The following is a 10,889-nucleotide window of genomic DNA, read 5'->3' as shown; positions in this document are numbered from 1 at the left end:
TCAGGCAGCCGTCGCGGGCTGGGCCGGGCCGTCATGGAGCGGGGCGGGACCTCCGCCGCCATCCTGTGAGGGGCGCCGTCGCCAGGCCTCGAACCACCGCCGCCTCGCGCCCTCGGCCGCCGGTCGCAGCGCCGGACGACCCGAATGCGCGTCCCGTGAAGGTGCAGGACACGCCGCCGCGGCCGGAGATGGTTTGGGCCTAGCGGAGCCGGGACTGGAGGTGAGCAGGGCCGGCGGACGGGGCCGCGCCGCGGGGGAGGGCGGCGGAGCTGCGCCATCGGCCTCGCCCCTCGCCGTCGCCTCTCCGGACCTTCGGGAGAGGAAGAAAAACCGGGCCCCGTCCCCAGCGGCATTCCCGGAGCCCGTCTCCGCCTCTCCTCCCCAGATCCTTCCTTCCCTCGGCCGTTCCGTCGCCCATTGCCCCCTTGTAATGCCCTCCCAGGGCCAGGCTATTCTGGGGAGAGAGCAAATAGCCCCCAGCTTCTGGCCGTCGCGACCCAACTAGTTCTCGCTTTCCTTCTCGCGATCCTGCGCACCTCCCCCACCGCTCCCCACCTTTCCAAAAAAAAAAAAAAAAGAGAGAGAGAAAGGAAAAATTCCGCCTCGACAAGCGAGGGGAGTTGACTAAAAATGGAAGCGTGGGGTGTAATCCTTGAATACCCCCCAACTTCTGATCGGCCTGTTACCCGGTTACCCCAGAGCTCGCTCTAGGATATTGATGTTTAGGCCTCTTCTCCAGCTGCCGGTGCTCGAGGTTAATCTCGTAATTGACGTCAGTGCTTTGTTCCTTCCACTTTGCTGTTCCTTCCACTCTTTGAGGTTGGATCATGGGATATAGGACTTAGGGGAATAACCCTCTTGCCTTTTCAGTCACAGAAGACATCATTTATAGGGAGTTGGAAGCGCAGATGTGAAATGCTTGCGCGTGCAGTTCAGACGAAGATGAGTTCGAGTTCTCGTAATTTTGTCAGAATTCAGAATTGTGCGATTTAGTCCCTGATGGCCATAGGCAGGCTTTAAACAGGATGGTTCCATTTTAAGTGTGTCTTTTTCTTTTTCTTTTTCTTTTTTTTAACACTAAGTTACAGGTGCCTGTGATTAGGCTATACGTGTGACATTTAAAATGTCTTCTTTTTTAGGGCTCAGATTTGAAAAGCTTACGACTGTGCTTCCAGATTGATTATACAAAGCTTTATAAAGCCCTTTATTTACCTGTTTTCTAGTTTATCCACCTTCAGGTATTGATGAGAACTTTCTTAATTCTATGGCTTGTGAATCTGTTTAGAATCATATTTGGTTTTTATGTGCATAAAGAAATATTGGCCAGTGGCTATTGGGTTCTCAACAAAGCTGGTTTCTTCAAAACTCTCTTGTTTATTTTCCTTATTAGTCACGGCATTTTTCATTCTCTAAACGAAATATATCTCAGGGTATTTTTAAAAAAATTTTTTTTTCTTCTCTCGGAACCGGGGATTGAACTCAGACCCTTGTGCTTGCCAGGGAAGCGCTTATTCTACTGAGCCATCTCCCCGACCCCATTTCTGGGTATTTTTAATTATCTTTTACAGTGAATCTGTTAAAAACCTTTGGAAGCATACAAAACAAAACAAACAAAAAACCCCAGCAGATTCGTTCAGATGGTGGTGGTTTTGAAGCTGATACTTTGTTAACTCTGTAGGAGCAGGAGTCACATTTTATTTTAGACAAATTTTGCCTGAAGTAGTATGTTTGTGAATGATCAAGTCTTTACTGTTCAGTTGGGGGAAAAAACAACAGCTGTTTGGAATTGGAATGTGGTCTGCAATTTGGGGGTGAAAGAGTCCCTTACTGTGCTTTGGTGAAGCTGTGTAATTAAGAATTCCTAAAGACAGTATTTTCATTCTAATTCACTTTCTACTTGTTAAGTGTCACATGTTCATATTCATACAGTGCCTTTACTATCTTTGAATGATTATATACCTTCTGCAACAGTTAAACCAACCATATTGTCATTTATTTTCTTTCTTTCCTTCCTTCTTTCTTTCTGAGGCAGGATCTCACTATGCTGGCTTTGTGCTCACTATTGTAGCCCCTAGGCTGGTCTCAAACTCACAGAGATCCTCCTAGTTTAACCTCCTGAGTGCTGGGATTGAACGCCCTGGGCCGCATGGTGAGCACCTGTATCGGGGCAAGAATGTGGGGTGGGGAATCGAACCTGGGTCCTGGTGCTTGCCAGGTAGGTGCTTATGCTTCTGAGCTATCTCCTGACCCCTACAAGGTGAATTTAAATTACATGTCTTAACCTCTTTTGAAGAGGAAGTAAATGTCATGGTTTATGTACACTTGAGAGGAACAAAGAAAACAGGTATTTATTCTTTTGTGGATTAGAATGGAACCCAAATTTTTTGTGGCCTTCCCTCTTCTTTGTAGTATTTTTCATAAAATCAAAGCATAAATACCGAGGGCAAACTTGAACAGTGACGTAGAAGTGCATTTTCTATCATCAGTAGTGATGGCATAGATTTTTTTTGCTTTAACTCTGGTGGTTTTTTTTTTTTTTTTTTTTTTTTTTTGTGGAACCTGGGATTGAACTCAGGCCCTTGTGCTTGCTAGGGAAGCACTTATTCCACTGAGTCATCTCCCTGGACCTTTAACTCTGTTCTACAGATATTTAAAAACTTTTCTTTATAAAGCTTTCCTGTCTTTTTCACAGTCCTCATGTTTTATCCTTTCCATTGTTCATTTTCTCGGATAAGCTGGGACAGATTATATTTGATTTCTGGGAGGATGTTTGCCAGTCTCAGTTGTTATGAAATAAGGTGTAGTTAGTGACTGAGAACTGTTCAAAGCTAACCTGACCTGTTATCTTGCTTTTTCTTTGGTTTAAGAAATGCACTATCACTTTTTCCAACTCCCTATAGTAGCCCATCTTGGTTATTTGAAGTTATATTCTGGCATATAGAAGAGAGCAACAGAATACATTATAATTATTAACTTATGGACATTTACATTCCTTTCTGTCTTGTGTTCAAGGCCTCATATCCTGAAATTTTTAATGGTATTGGAACATTTTAGGACATTGGAATATTTTAGAAAATATTAGTACCAATATAATTTAGTTCCAAAATACTCAAAAATAATACCTGGCAGGGGGGATACCATGATCACAAAATACTGAAAAATGTTCTAATATTGAGATTACTTCATTGTATTTTTTTTTTTCTCTTCCTCCTTTTTCTATTTTTGTGGCCTTGAATTTACAGTGATTTGATGTTTGGCACCTATTCTGTTTTGAAGGAATAAAAAGGTCTTATTTAGGATCTACCTGCTTCATCAGCTGTATTTCATAAAGCCTGTAACCTGAGTAATATTCTGAGGGGAAGGTATTTCAGGTAACTTTATCTTGCTTGAAGTGCCTAATCAACTTTGGTGTAGTGGCTTTTAGGCAGGGAGACACAACTTATTAGAGGCTGCTTTTAAAAACTTAATTATTTTAATAATCTTTTCTTGGAACAGGTAGAAAAATCTTTTGGATTCTTTTGCCAAGCCTCCTTGGGGAAGAAAGGGAAAAGGGGAAGGGAGGAAGAGGAATAACATCAATAGGTTGCCCTGAAAAGCCGATGTAGTTTGGTTACCCAGACTATAGTCTTTCTTTTCCTGGGGTTCCTTGGGAGTAGTTTGGGCCTAAATGGCTGGTAATGTTTGTTAAATAGAATTTGCCTGGTGGGTCATGCTTTTTACTTTGACTTTTTCAAGTCATCCTTCAAGAAGGACAGTTCTATGGAGAGGTGAGTACAGCCTGGTACTCTCCATCTGTAGAGGCTTTTTCATCTCTCTCCGGTTGTTTCCATTTCTTCTACTTGGGATGTCATTTTTTTCCTCTCAAGTTTTGTTTCTGTCAACATTTCATCATCTTTTAAGGTGTGATGTATAAGTAGTTGCCTTTGGTACAGTTTGCTTGACTTCTCAGCCTACTCCCATTATGAACTTCTGGCTTTGAATCCCTGTATCATTTTGTATCTCTTTGTAATGGCTAAACAGCTGCAATGGGGATTAGCCTGGTAGGAGACAAGGAGCAGTGTAAAAACACTAGTAAAAGACTTTGTATATAGTAAAAGGTAGACTTTGTATATATTTCATTGTATATCTCTAAAGGGGAAGGGTTAAAGGCCAGGGATATAGTTAGTGGCACAAGCTCTTGCCTGGCAAGCACAAGCTCCTGAGTTTGATTTCCTGTAAGGGGGTGGGGAGAAGGTAAAGACTGGGCCAGCCAAATAGCTCAACAGATTAAAATGCCTGCAAACAGGGGCTGGGGTTCTATGGGGGTGGGGGGATAGCAATTGAGACTGGGCGTGGTGGCGCACACCTGTAATCCCAGCTCTTGGGAGGCTGTAAACAGGCGTATCATTATGAGTCCAGTCTAGTAGCGAATCTAGTAGTGAGACCCTGAACACCCTGTAGACCTTCCCTAAAAAAAAAAAAAAAAGTATTATATACTGACATGTTAACAGGAAAATTAACATATGTTTTAGTGTCATTAGTGTCATGTAAGTGTTCACATTTCCCTGATAAGTTTTTGTTTTGCTTATTTTTAGTTTTTATTTTTATTTTTGAGATATCTCACTATGTAGTTCAGGCTGGTCTTGAACCCATTACGTAGCCCACACCCCACTAGTTTGTTTGGCTTTGGGTCATATTAGGTCCATTCGTTGTGCTGGGTTTCCATTTGTTTCAGCTCTCCCCCTAGTGACCTAACTTCCTGCCTTGGGCCCCATCTCCCAAGTGCCACACATGCTGGAGACCAAGGCTTTAAGCACATGAGCCTTTTTGCTGGACTGTCTTGGACTAGATGATAACAAATACCTTTTTTTTTTTCTGTTAAAGACAAGGTCTTCCTATATAGTTCAGAATGGTCTTGAATTCACTCTGTACCCCAGCAGGATGCTCTCGAACTTGCTCCTTTTGCCTCAGCCTCCTAATCCTTCAGCTGGAATTATAGCATGGTGTACCACCATGCCTGGCTGCAGCTGCCGTTTTTTTTTTTTTTTTTTTTTTAATTTGAGGTACTGGGGATTGAACTCAGGACCCAGCGCTTGCCAGGCAAGCACTTATTCTACTGAGCTGTCTCCCCGGCCCTGCAGCTACCATTTTGAAGTGATTTGTGATCATCAGTACACTTTTTTTTTTTTTTTTGCGGAACCGGGGATTGAACTCAGGCCCTTGTGCTTGCCTGGGAAGCACTTATTCCACTGAGCCATCTCCCCGGCCCCATCAGTACACTTTTGTCTGAGTATATATATATATATTTTTTGGTGGAACCGGGGCTTGAACTTGGCCTTACGCTTACGAGGCAAGCACTTATTCTACTGAGCTATCTCCCTGGCCTCTCTAAGTGTATTTTTTAGATTGTCCATGAAAAGCACTTTGTTTTAGTTAGGAGATTGATACTTACCTATCTAAAAACAAAAGGAGGAATTTATTGGGGACATACTGTGATCCCATAGGTCTTACTTACATTTTTTGTTGCTGAAGTTTATTTTATTCACCTTTTTTTTGTATTTAGTACAGGGTCTACAGGGTCTCACTATACAGATCAGAATTGTAGTGATTCTCCTGTTTGCAGCTTCCCTAGTGCTGGGATTGTAGGCACGCAGCTACCATGCCCAGTCTCATTCTCCCTCTCAGTGTGTCCTAGGGGCAGGGCCACCATGGCTGGTTCAATTCCAGGACCCTGCATCTGCCTAAGCAGGCGCTTTAAACTGCTGAGATACCTGGCCGACCTTATTTCTTGTTGCTGAGACAAAGACCCTACACCTGTACTTAAAGGAGGAAAGTTTTATTGTGGTTCACGGTTTGTAGAGGTTTCATTTCATAGTTGACCGGCTCCATGGCAGGATGGCATTGCGGGGGAGGGGGACAGTGCAGAGAACAACAGTTCGTGGTGGTAGAAGGCAGCAAGAGACCACAGCAGCCCTCGTTCTGTTCATTATATCCTATTGGGCAGTATGCCCACAAGGATTTTCCTGTTACCTACTCCCAGAACTGCCGAATGAAATAGTGGACCAATTTAGTAGTTACACTTTTTTTGAGGGGGAGGTACAGGGATCAAACTGAAGACCTTTTGCCTACCAAGCGGCTGCTTTAACTGCTGAGCTATCTCTCCCTAGCCCCAGTCACACACTCTTAATCACATTATCTCACACTCTTAAGACCCGGCCACATTGCATGAGGCTTTAGGGGACATCTAGACACAAGATATTAATACCATTAATTAATGAGATACAGGGTTTCATTATGCAGGTCAGACACATAGTGATCCTCTTGTCTCAGCCTCCCCAGCACTGGGATTACAAGCATGCACCACCATGCCTGTTTTTGTGGCAGCATGTTGCTCTCTGGGTTCCAAGGGCAGGCACGGCATACGATAACAGGAATGGAACTTGGGTTCTTGCACTTCCAGGCAGGCACTTAACACTGCCAAGCTATCTTCCCAAGCCCAACATGATGTATTCTAAGAAAGGTGAAAGCCATAGGACATGTAGAAATAACTAAATCCAGGACTGGGAATGTAGCTCCATGACATAAGTACCTGCCTGGCAAGCATAAGGTCTTAAGTTTGATCCCCAGCACACTCCCAATTTTTTTTTTTTTTAAAGAATAGCTAAATCTAGAGTTTAGAATGTAGTCAGGAGCATTTTTTTTTTTTTTTTAATCTTTCACCTGAGATGTAAGGTATTTAGTTGTTTTTTTACTTAACTTTGAGGCTTGCTGATCTGAGTTAAAAATGTATCCAGTTTTTTTTTGTTGTTGTTGTTTTATTTTTTTGAGACAGGGTTTCACTATGTAACTCAGGCAGGCCTTAGACTCATGGCAGTCTTTCTGCCTCAGCCTCTGGACTGATGGAATTATAGGTTGCCATGCCAAGTCACCATGATGTTTCCGTTAATCACAAGTCTGAAAATTATGGGTTTGATGTTAAATGTGTTTAGCTCTAATGTAACTGGTATATAGCAATGGAAAAAAATTTTAACTTTTTCAATCTGGAAAGAGGTGTTATTCTAAAATTGATACTATACCAAATACAGTATTGAGTGGTAGAACCAGAAAATTTACTTGTTGATTCAACATCTTTGCAGATGGAAGTGTTTGGTCAGCCAGGTAAAGGTTTTTAGTTGTCTTCTTTGATGTTAGTATGAACTCTGAGAGGATGTAAAGGAAGGAGTTTTAGGGGTGACAGCTTTGTGTTGCCTCATTATAACAAAACCATGGTGAGTATGTGTAGTGCAACCCAGTGCCTTCTTTTAGATGGTCTCATTGTCAAGTTCAGCCTGGCCTCAATCTTGTGGTGATCCTGCTCCTTCAGCCTCCTGAGTCTGGGGGTGATAGGTGTGCATCACTATTCCCAGCTAGGTTTTTTAGTATTAATTTATTTTTATTTTTTCTTATCAGGAATTGAACTCGGGCCCTCATGCGTGCCATGCAGACACTGTGCTGCTGAGCTACATCCCTGTCCTTGTACCACCATGCCCAGCAATTTTGTCATTTCTTTTCTGTGCAGCTCAGACTGGCCTTGAGCTCACTTTGTAGCCCATGCTGGTCTCAAACTCAGTCCTTCTGCCTCAGCCTACCGAGTGCTGGGATTATGGGTGTGTGCCACCATGTCTGACTTGTCATTTTTTAATTTTGTTTCGTAAAGTTAGAAAAGAGGTGTAAGAGAAATTCATACTTAATTTTATGTTTATACTGCTTTTTGTTTGTTTATGCTGTTTATTAACATTTATAATAAAGGCAATTGAAGCTAACACTCAGGTTTTGTTTTGTTTTGTTTTGTTTTGTTTTGTTTTTTAATGGATCTCAGTATGCAACTGGGATTCAATCCTCCTGTTTTTAGCCTCCACAGCACTGGGATGACAGGCATGCACCACAATGGCCAGTTTTGGTGGCCAGTTCAGTGCATCTGGGGGGTGGAGCTGGCATGTAATGTGCCCGGGGATCAAGCTTTATGAACGCAGTTTCCTTTTTTTTTTTTTTTTTTTTTGTGGAACCAGGGATTGAACTCAGGCCCTTGCACTTGCCAGGCAAGTGCTTATTCTGCTGAGCTGTCTCCCATGCACCAAGCACTCAGGTTCTGAAAAATTTAATTTTTATTGAAATGGTGTCCTTATCTGTCTGGCTTGAGAAAAACTCACGGGCTGGATGTGTTTCATATATCTCTGTTTGTATCTTTTAGCCCTGTTTCAACCATACTTGATCTGTCTCCCAGAATGGAGACATTCTTCCTCTTTTAGGCTGTTTGTTAAACATGCTGTTGTCTACCTAGACACCCAACTGCCCTCCTGCCTTTGGGTAGTCACTAGCTGCAAAATCTCAGGGGAGAGAAATAGTTTTCTTACATTCTTAGTTGTAGAATCTGACACGCTGTGTACTGTGGTGAGCTTATAGCACTTGTGCTGCTGCAGCTCACAGAGCCCTGTAATGGCTCCCCCCCCCCGCCAAGGGAAAACCTCAGTATTCAGGTTTAATTGTTGTGTTAGCTCTTTGAGATAAACAAGTGGGTTTGGTAATCTTCTCACTGGACTAGAGTCTTGTCAAAAACATAAAAACACACTGCAGAAGTTCCCTATACTAATAAATAAATGCCTGAAAGCTGTGGCCACCACTTTGAGCACCTTGTAATCATAGTGGTTATAGGTAGCTGGCATTAATCTCATGATGCCTCAGTAAAAAGTTTGTTTTGAGATAGAATGTCAGTGTGTAGCCCAGCTTAGCTTTCAGCTCTCAGGCTGTCCTCCTCCCTCAGCCTCCCAAGTGCTTACAGGTGTGTGCCACAATGCCAGCTTCAGTAAAAACAGTATTGGAGTGTTTAGACGAGTTTTTATTTTCCTGATGTGTACTTTTTTGGTGGATTCAATATGTTTGCAATTAGTTTTGTTGTTTTTTTTTCTCCCTCTGAACCAGGGATTGAACTCAGACCCTTGCCCTTGCCAGGGAGGCACTTACTCTACTGAGCCATCTCCCTGGCACTGCAATTAGTTGCTGAATGAACTTCAGTGGTAGCACTGAAAAAAGAATACGTATCTTATGGTTTTGTTTTTGTTTTTGTTTTTGTTTTAATTTATTTATTTTGTGTGTGTGTGGCCAGCTCAGCCCACCAGGGGGCAGGGCTGGCTGGCATGTGGTGCTGGGGATTGAACCGCGGTCCCTGTGCTTTTGTTCAGCTTGTTCTAAGTAGGTGCTTTAGACCACTGAGCCATCTCACCAGCCCCATATCTTATGTTTTTTTTTTAAACATATCTATCTTGAAGAGGCAGATTTTTATATTTGGGTAGTATTTGACAAAACAGCAGTTAGAAAAAATAGAAGTCAATCATTTTTGTATATATGTATTTTCTTGTGTATGTATCATTTTTCTTTTAGGTAAAGTCTTAGAAAAAGGCCTTAAAATAAAATTTGCTTAATATTGTTAATGCTTTTACCGTATTAATGAAAATATATTGGATACAGGGGAAATAAATATATTTTTTTTCTTAATTTTTATTTATTTATTTATTTGTTTTGCTCTAAATGCCTTCAGGGCAGGTTTGGCTGGCTGGCTTGAGTTGTGGGGATCGAACCACAGCAACGTGAGCCTGACTGCTTTGTTGAAGCAGCCACTTAAAGAACGGAGCTAAGGGGCAGGCCCCCCTACAGAGGAAATATTTAACTCATTCTGTTATCATATAACCAGAAATCTTAGAGAAGAATTTGAAGGAACCAGGAATTGAACTCAGGCCCTTGCACTTGCCAGGGAAGCACTTATTCTACTGAGCCATTTCCCTGCCCCCCAGGATGTATTACTTTTTAAATGAAGTTTATTTGTACATTTTAGATAACAGTAATAAATGATCATGTTCATCGTAGGGAATTTGCTCCCATACATGACATATCATATATTTTGACTCCTCTTAATGTTTTATAAAGGTAATAAAATGGCTTCATGTATTAAGAGAAATCTCAAGACACTTTCTGGACTTTAAAATGGACTTAAATACCTAAAGAAACTGAGTCAGAAGATTGTTTTATGTTTCTGAAAGAAATTGTAAAATTTGACCTATAACTGTCACTTCCTCCATAAAAAAGAGAGTGGTGGTTGGAAAGAAAATTGGGGGAAAAATAAGTACCTTTTCTTCCTTTCTGCTTTTTGTAATGGTTGGGGATAGAACTTAGGGTCTTGTACATATAAGGTAAGAGCTACGCCAGTGAACTACATTTAAGGCTTTCCCCACCCCTGCCTTTTTTTTTTCTTTTTTTTTTTTGAGGTTATGGGAAGGATCAGAAGATTCATTAGAGAAGAAATAGAAGTTGCTGTCACGCTGTGGCTTGTGTGTAGATGTCCCACTGAAGCCTTATGTGGTCATAGGTGGGGCTTTTTCAGAAGAGGCTGAATCTGTTGTGTGATTAGTAAATTTGTCCATTGATTGTTTTGGCACCTGCCTAATGTGGATAACCCTAGATAGAGGGGAGAAAGAAGCTGCTGAGGTCCATTGTTGGCTTTGCTACCTTCTGCTACCATGAACTATTTCTCTTCTGTGATGCCACCCTGCCTTGGATCCAGCTGATGATGGACTGAAACATCTATAAACTGTGAGCTAAATAAATAAATTTATTCTCCCTTAGCTTGTAGGTATTGAGTATTTTGTCTCAGCAATAAGAAAAGCAACTGAGACAAAACAGTACTGATACGTGTCTAGAAGATAACAAAAATGAGGATAATTGCCTTTTGATAGGAATATAACATTAAATAAATAAATAAATAAATAAATAAATAAAAAAATAAGCAGGTATCAGGGTTCCATCCTGGTGAGCTGTTTGGGCCCTGCCCATGGGACACTCTGAGATGGCGATTGAGACTGGGTGTGGTGATGAGTGCG

At 41.8% G+C, this 10,889-nt stretch overlaps 1 protein-coding gene across 4 annotated transcripts in view; it reads left to right on the top strand.

Annotated features, from left to right (window-relative positions):
- The first annotated feature begins 6 nt into the window (after positions 1-6).
- The window catches only part of Aff4 (AF4/FMR2 family member 4), a 104,706-nt gene continuing 93,823 nt past the window's right edge, over positions 7-10,889 (top strand). For all 4 annotated transcript variants that reach the window (XM_023713229.1, XM_023713228.1, XM_023713230.1 and 1 more), the window contains exon 1: positions 7-220. The gene's annotated coding sequence lies outside the window, so the exon portion shown is untranslated. The remainder of the gene's footprint in view (positions 221-10,889) is intronic.

This window comes from Octodon degus, unplaced genomic scaffold, assembly GCF_000260255.1.
Source record: "Octodon degus isolate 3935 unplaced genomic scaffold, OctDeg1.0 scaffold00029, whole genome shotgun sequence".
NCBI classification, from domain to species: Eukaryota; Metazoa; Chordata; class Mammalia; order Rodentia; family Octodontidae; genus Octodon; species Octodon degus.
Note: the sequence above shows the minus strand (reverse complement) of the source record. Positions and strands in the feature narration are given on the sequence as shown.